The sequence below is a fragment of the Apteryx rowi genome, unplaced genomic scaffold (genome assembly GCF_003343035.1).
Source record: "Apteryx rowi isolate R43461 unplaced genomic scaffold, aptRow1 scaffold_308, whole genome shotgun sequence".
Lineage (NCBI taxonomy): Eukaryota > Metazoa > Chordata > Aves > Apterygiformes > Apterygidae > Apteryx > Apteryx rowi.
In genome coordinates this window covers 947782-955915 of record NW_020449508.1, presented here as the reverse complement: position 1 = coordinate 955915, position 8134 = coordinate 947782, and the positions used below count along the sequence as shown (strand labels likewise).

The 8134-nt window shown below is 43.5% G+C and overlaps 1 protein-coding gene across 1 annotated transcript in view; it reads left to right on the top strand.

The window, feature by feature from the left end:
* The first annotated feature begins 4193 nt into the window (after positions 1–4193).
* PLCXD1 (phosphatidylinositol specific phospholipase C X domain containing 1) overlaps positions 4194–8134 on the top strand; it is a 19429-nt gene continuing 15488 nt past the window's right edge. Inside the window, exon 1 of the mRNA XM_026070292.1 lies at positions 4194–4281. The gene's annotated coding sequence lies outside the window, so the exon portion shown is untranslated. The remainder of the gene's footprint in view (positions 4282–8134) is intronic.

Here is an 8134-nt window from a genome sequence, read left to right as displayed (position 1 = left end):
GCCAGACATGTGTTACTACCTCGGATTTCGGTCTCAAGGGCAGCAGATTCATTCAGCCAGTGCATCTGTGGCGCAGAGCAGCCTGGGATCTGCAAGTTGTATTCTTCTGCTCCTTTCTTTCTTCCTCCTTGCCCATGTTCCCGCAGCTCTAAAAATACAAACGGCACATTTGCTTACTGCCTACCAGTGGGGTGTCAAGAAAAGGAATGAGTGTTTGTGAAGGACTCTGAGATCCTTGGATGAGATGTGCCACAAGAAAGCGTCATTATAACAAGAAGGTTGCAAGAGTCTGTGTCCCATGTAGTTAGGAAACCTACGTCATTTCTCCAGTCTTTTCCCTCCTTACAGTACACACATCTCTGGAGCTCAAGTCCTCCTTAGAGGTCAGTGATAAAGTGGGTTTTGAATTGTCTTGTTTAAAATACTAGAGGCACCAGAGCTGAAGCAGGGTTTTTGCTCAAAGCATTTGGGGAAAAACATCTTCCCTTTCAGGTGTGACTGAAGTAAGAGTGGCTTTACTAAATGTTTTTTAGGGCTTTATAGCCCTTCTTACTAGGACTTGTGTAGTTAAGTTGAAATTAAAATCTCTGCTTCTTCTGTTTGAGAGAAAAATTATTTGCTTGAACCTTGTCCCAAACCCATTGAATTTGCAGTTAATATTGATGGGACTGTGGAAGAATCCCATTTTATTTCAGATTTTTTTTTCTTTTTCAAAAATTTCAATTAAAAATTTTGCTAATAACATTCAATCCCAATTTTCCTTCTTGTTTTTATTATTTTAAAATAAGCCAAAAAAGTTTCCTCCTCTTGCAATACTCTGTTTTTGATGATAGAATGGGGGAAGAAAAATCTCACCTCATGTAGCCCTGATTCCTGGGAATCCTTCATGTCAAGGGAACAATATTGTACTTGGTGTCTAACTATCGCAATAGCATTTTTGTCAGTCAGCACACTGGTTTACCTGGTGTGAATAAAGCCAGGAGCATTTCTTCACAACAGCATTGAGATGCTGGGAGGTGTTCAGGCAAATTCAATCCCACAAAATACTTGTGCCTAAAGTTTCTTGCTGGCCCGTTCTAGGTCACCAAAGGCACCTCGTGAAAAGGCAATACCAAGCACAGGAGCTTCAGTGGAAATGAGGACTCCTGATGGTGGCCACCCGAGCCTCATTGTGGTCCCACTCACATCATGGTGGGTTTGGACAAGGCATAGTGGTCCAGTAACTTCAGAAACAAATAAGGGAACCCCAGTCAGACTCTCTGGGCTACATTTCACCCCTGGGGCATAGGGCTGTGGTGTAGCTGCTGCACTGAAGCCCTTCCCAATTTTTTTTATTGCCCATAGAGACTGGCTGGAGGCACAGGGACCCTCCAGGCTGCCTCCCTTGAGTGCAGTCAGGTTTGTTGGTGTGATGTTGTTATTTTTTTTTTCCTGTTAGGAGACTTTGCAAGGCTCTAGGCCTACCTGTGTCTTGGTGGCAGGTACCTGGGGACCCTTCAGTCTATAAATGCTATAAAGGTTCTGCCAAGGGGTAGGCCCATTGTGTGGCCAGTGGGTCCCTCCAGCTCTGCCTCCCGGTCGCCATCGTGACTGCTGCCACTAGCTGTGGTGTCTTGTCAGAAATACTGAATTGCTCGTTCATTCCCAGAGAAGGACCAAAATTAGGTGAGGGTTGAGAGGGCTTATCAGTGAGTCAGGGTAACAAAACAAACATGCACATGCCCAGTGTGTTGCAAGTGTCCCCAGAGCAAATGCTCTAAGCCCAGGGGATTCAGTTAAGGTTGTCTGAATGCTTAACAGCAGCATTTCCATATGTTACAGCATAGAGAAAGGAGCATCAATCTTGGGAAAAAAATTGTTTGAACGCTTACTGTATGCACAACATTGTGAGAGCGTTCAGCTCTTTGTTTCGAGCAGGCATGTGATGTCTGAAACTAAAGAATTGGGAATGGAGGAAAAAAGGTTCATGCAACATCCTGTGTATGTTAACCATTCAAAAAATTCTTCTTTCTCTGGTATTTTTGAATTCTACTATCAGTCTTTTTAATGCAGACATTTATTTTGCAACCATGGTCAGAAATCTTGAGCTTTTTTCTTCCCCCAGCTTCTTCTTCTTGAAATCTGCTTATCATTATTTCTGCAAATATTGCCAAAACTTATCCTTGCCTTGACCCTTCCTCGGGAGACAAGTTTATTCAGGGTTTAATCTCCTGCTGATTAATTTCCTGTCCTTCCTCCTTTTACTGGCTTCCTAAATCCCTCTAGAGAGATTGCAATCTCAGGACTAAATCAGGAGTAACTCCCTTGACATCTGTGGTAATTCCAGTGCAAATGAAGAAGAACTGAGCCCCAAACTCTGACCAGAAAGGCTGCAGATTAGAGACGGCTAGAGATTTTCTGAATATTTCCACTGTGGTGAGACCTGCAAGAGTTGTTTCTACACAAGTCAGCAGATATTGTCACTTCACTGCAGTGAACAATCCTGTTTTGTGCCTCCAGAAATATATATTCTGGGACTTCAATTCCATGGTTGTTTCTGAGTTTTCTGTTCTTCATCTCAAATGAAGACAAAAATGGCTTTTTAATTTTCCTATCCACAGCCATGTTTTTCTGGATAGTCTCAACTACTTGATACAGGTTTGCTTTGGAATTAAGGTTAGAACTGTGTCTGGTTATACTGTATTCTTCACAGTAGTATCTAAAGGCAGCACAACCAATGTTTTGTCGCCTCTCCACAGCCTTAACTTTTTAAATAAACTAAGACTTAAAGCTGATTTTTGTCTGATTTTTTTTCCTAACTTTTCTTGCTTGAAACATTTTCCCATTTATTTTAATCCAAGAAAAGTACAGTAATATTTCTCTAGTAACTGTTCTTAGGTCCTCTCTGTTATGCCAGTGCAAATCCTCACAGCCTTTACGCAGCATCTTTATTAACTTTTCTTTTGCTCTGCCCTTTCACTGTTATGTCCTTTTTGTGCCTAGCTTTACAAAGTGCTGCATATCTATTCTATATCTCTGGAAAGTTTTGTGACACTCTGTAAAAAGATGATATATGAACAGCAGTCTGAATTGTGTCATAATTCTGAAGTCTAGATGATCTCAAGGTCCTGGAACTCACTAATGGGAACGGCCCCATTAGCTGACTGTGAACCTAGTCCTGCCACTGCTGTTGCCCCAGCAATTTTGGCTCTGCACAAGAACACTGTTCCTTTTGTTCTGCCTCCAATGAGAGGAGATGGTGAAAAGGGAATAGTTGGAAAATATGTTCTTGCACTGAGAAGCACAGCACTGCAGCAACCTGAATTTTGCTGGTCCTGACAGTGATGCGATCCTGGAGCACCACACATGCCTAGTTCCCCTGCGGGCAGCCCTTTAGGAATGCTACCCCAGGGAAGGGAGAGAGAAGGTCATTTTCTCTATTAATTCATTCATTCTTTTCATTTCAGTTTCAGTTCAACATTCTTCATTTGAGTATTATGTATTTCAATATGCTTTTGCAACAGGGAGATTAAGTAGGGAGGCTTCTTCCCCCACATCACAGAGCTTCCAGGAAGACTGAGAAGGCACTCTGCTTGTAAAAATGCACCGGGGATTTGAACGTTTGTCTCTACATGTCATTCACTCACTTCTTATTTGCCTCCGTTCTACTTAGACAGCTTTTTGATGAGGTTTCCTAGCTTTTTCTATAAGATGCCATAAGTGTGAGTGAATTTCACCACAGATGAGAGACTCTGAAAGTTAAAGAATTTTTTGGAATTATTAGATCATCTATTAGCTCTGTAAACTGAAGAATGGAAGCTCTGTTGGACAAAACAGGCAATTAAGGCACTAATGATCTTAATGGTATTTGTCAGCAGGCTTCTTTGTATTAACAGATTTTAAATGCAGTTCAAAGACTGCTACATACTATTACTTTGTGTTGCACTGGCACTTCTTTTTCTGTTCCCTGCCTGCACATTATTCCTGAAACAGTACATCTTCAGGCCACTAAGTGTCTCATCTGTGCATTTTACGCAGCTCCAATTAACCAGGATCACATCTGTTCTTCTTCCTCATTTTCCTTGCTCCTCCTTCACCTTCCTAAAATTTGCTGTTACTTGACCCGAGCTGGGCGTTGCAGACCCTGACCAATGGCTGGTAGCGTGCAGTGCTTGTTTGCATTTATTTCCTGCTTCGGTGCGTGAGGTGCAATCTTTTTACAGGAACCCAGGGAGATCTAGAGATGTGGAAGTCTCTCTGAAGAGCTGGAGAGCTGAAATGGAAACTAAATCATATATCGGAGTAAGTAGAACAATAAAAAAGGGAGAGAACAATCTGTCTCCCTTGAGAACAAAATAACAGGTTATAACATAGATCAGAAACGCTGCAGTCCTTTTCATACCCAGAAATGCAAGCTGCTAGTTAGATTCGACARTACTGAAACTGTTTCCAGTTAGTGTATGCTTTTGCCTGTATGTTTGGTGAGACTGGCAATTTACTCTCCATTGTAGTACTCTTCATTGCAGTTCATTTAATTCACATAAAAATGTTTCCTGTAATTACTGTGACATTAGTTAGTTGCTAGGTAAGCTGCAGAAAATGTTTTAATTATGTCATCAAACATTCATTAAGCATGTTTTCCTCCTGGAATTGTGTGGCATTTGGCTCTCACCCAGTGCCTAAGGCACTTGAAAGTGCCTAGAGGGGACTGCGTGTGCAAGGTGTGCTTTGGACATAACCCTCACCTAGGAGAGATCCCACCCAATGTTTTTGGCTTCCTGAAGTTAGAGAATGGGGCTCTGTGTCAAAGATCTTTAGTTTATTTGCAAGTTTGCATATTTTACTGCTTGTTTTTTGTTTGTGTCCCAGGAGCATCCTCAAAGCTTGTTTAGTGTCTGCACTTAGACCACCGGGATCAGGTTAGAAAGCAGGCACTGTAGGAGTGAGGGTAGTTAATCATGGCAACAATGTATATGGTGGAATTGCTCTCAGTTTCCCAATCTGGAAGATGGGAATAAAGACACAGTTCTCCTTAGCAGAGTTTGAGATTTACTCATAAAAAGGGCTAATTTACAGTTGTAATTTCATCCCTCCAGGCAAGCCTTAGTTTTTCCCTAAAAGATGTGCTGTGTCTGAAACGGAAGGTAGTAGCTCAGTTTGGAAATGGTGGGGTGAGGATCTGGGGCTTGTGTTATACAAGGGATCAGACCAAAATCTGATCAGGTTGGTTTTGCATAGGACTCAATAAGCAACAGCCCTATGCCCTTGCTGCTCCTCCAGTGTGTCACCTGGCCCCAGAATGCCAGGAAGGAAGCTGGGAAGAGGAGAAGAACTGAAGCTCTTGCATTTCTGTGCTTGCAGGTTTGATCTCACAAAAAGCTCTCACCATTTCTGCTATGTGCTGGTTCTCCCAGGCTTGGCAAGATGCTCCTCATGTTCCTCAGTTAAGGGCTGGTGCCTATGTGAGGTGTCCTGGTCCCACAGAGGTCATGGCAGCAACAGCAGCTCGCACCAGCTGAGAACATGCTTCCTGTGGGTTTCAACCTGGTAATGCTGAAGGGTCAGTTTTACCACCTGGCAAAGCTGATCTCACAGCTCGCTGCTTCCAAAAGGGTTCCCTCCCCACTGCCATGAGTCATCATCCCCAGTACAGGCCAGTGATGGGGCTTTCCTAACTGGGTGGTGAAATGGCATAAGGGACTAAAATGGCAGAAAACCAATCACTTTTTTTTCTGTATGGGTGACTCTGTTGATTTAGCATCTTTGAACTGGCTTACTGGAGGATCAATGGGAAACCAATGCTGGATGAAAGGAGGAAGAGCAAAGTGATGTTTTGTAAAGGTGTCCTTGGAGCTTTGCCCATGCAAAGTGGCTTGTGCCGGGCTGAGGGCTGTGCCCAATGCGCCTGGCCAGCAGGGCTTACTAGGGCATCCACTGAGAGGCTGCATGCCTGCTTTGGGGTATGTGGGTGGTTTTAGGGAACAGGAATTAGGCAGCCTTAAAGCCTCTGGAAAGGGAGCTGTTGGTTCTAAGAGGAGAACTGAAAAAAAACCACCCAGTGCTTGTAACTGGGCTTCTAATCAGCGTACAACACCTACGTAAATACTCTCATATGCTGGGATCTTGCATCCTTACAATTCCTGTTGGCTTTATAGCTGGGGAAGTAGAAAGACTATCTGACCTTCTGCAACTGCTAAATAGTAGTGTTGTTTCAAGCTTCTACAGCCCCTCTCTGCACTGATACTACCTGGTACATCAGTTAGAACAGAGTGGTCCTGGGAGAGGAGTCGTGTGCAGTCAGAGGAAGCACAAAACATAGGAAAAGGGGACAAGATTAGTTGCAGTCTTCTGTTGTCAGAGCAAGGGGTCTTCAGAAGGCAGAAACCTGGCATGTTAAATTACAGAGTTAGAAGAAGACTGAGCTGATCTACCTGAGATTTGAACCTGTGTTCCCAAGAAGAGTAAGGGTAAGCATAAGATGTGGCATGTAAAGATCATTCGCTTATGCAGGATAAAGGGATCTGTTTTTTTTTTTTTTTTTTTAATAAATCCATGGAATTTTTTTTCCATTGGGCTTTGCACTAGGCCTATCACATATCTGCTCTTTAGTGAGCAAGACATGGTTTAAACTTCTTTCCTGCCTGTGCAATGGTCTTGTGCATATGGATAACCTCTGAGCTAGCTGTGGTTCACCTGGAGGAACCACTCAGGTTACACCCAGGACACATGCAGTCTGTGTGCACAAGGGATGCATGAAGGAATGTCCCGATATCCCAGGCATGGTCACTCTGGCCACAGCAGACTGTGGCACAGCAACACTTGTTGAAATGTCTCCAGAGAATGTTAGAACTCGTAGCTGCTCATCTGGCTTAGTAAAGATGGGAGAGCTGGCAGGGACACAGGGCTCACTGTCTCTGCTATTACTTGTTGTCCCTGTGCTAGTGGTGGTCTCGGTAAGACAGAGACTTGCACTGTGGTCTAGAGACCGCTCCTGCAAGCTGATAGCAGGGCAGAAGCCTGTATGTCCTTGAACAGCATCTCACGTAGTATATATTGTGCCTTGCTGTCCAGTTTGTTGGAGGTGCTTTCATATAGGGTGGTAAGCACAAGCGCATCGGGATATTCAGGAAATAGTATCTGCTCTTAAGCTTCCAACTGACCTCCGTAAGGTGCTACATTCATTTGCTCAAAGATGACGTCCAGTCACTCTAGCCTTGCCCTGAGCACTGACTCCTCCAACAGGCGGTATGCCCTAGTTGATGTTGAACACAGGTAAATAGAAGCATGTTGTTAGGAATTTTTGATCAAGTAGTTTCAGTTTCAATTTCTTGCACGAATCAGTGTCAGATTCTCTTTGGTCCTGTAAGGATTCCTTGAGGCTGAGCTAATGTTATCACACACATGAAGAAAGTGTTCCAGGAGATGGTGTTGGGTGGTCGTTGTGGCCTAGGTAAAAAGATGATTTTCTGCCCTTTTGAAATCCCAGACTCTGTTGCCATTGCAACACCCTGCTACCCCACCACTGGTAGCTGTAGAGATTTGGGATCACTGTGGCACAGATCTTCCAAGCTGGGATTCCCTCAGTAAATGGCTCTTTCTTCACAGGTTTAAGCAAGTCACAGTTTTTCAGTCCACCTAGTACAGGCAGGTCTCTTCACCTTCAGGAGAAGATCCTTAACATGTAAGTAGGGAACAGGAACAGCTGGACATTTCCCTCAGTCTACATGATTCTATTTTTATCTTAACTAGAGTGGCCATACTTAGAGAGACCAGAGGCACAGCAAGGCAGGTTGGACTGGTGATGCTACACACACTGGCAGATATAAAAGCAGATTGCATCTGTTACGTGTGATATGCACATAAAACTTAGCAAAGCAATTCCTAAAGTTGCCTTTCAGATGATCCGATGTGATCGCCACAAAAATCTATGACACTGCATTTAAGAAAACCACAGATTGTTCATCTAAGCAGTATGGCCCATTTCTAATCCAGAAATAACCAACAGGACCCCAAAAGCAGCCCAAGGAAAATTTTGGGAAAAAGCAATCTTGGGGATGAATGTGTCAAGATGCAGCAAAAGGACACAGGGACCCGTCAGGAAGTTTGGTCAGCAAAGGAATAAAAAGGAAGGTGTGATATTATTATATGTAATTGC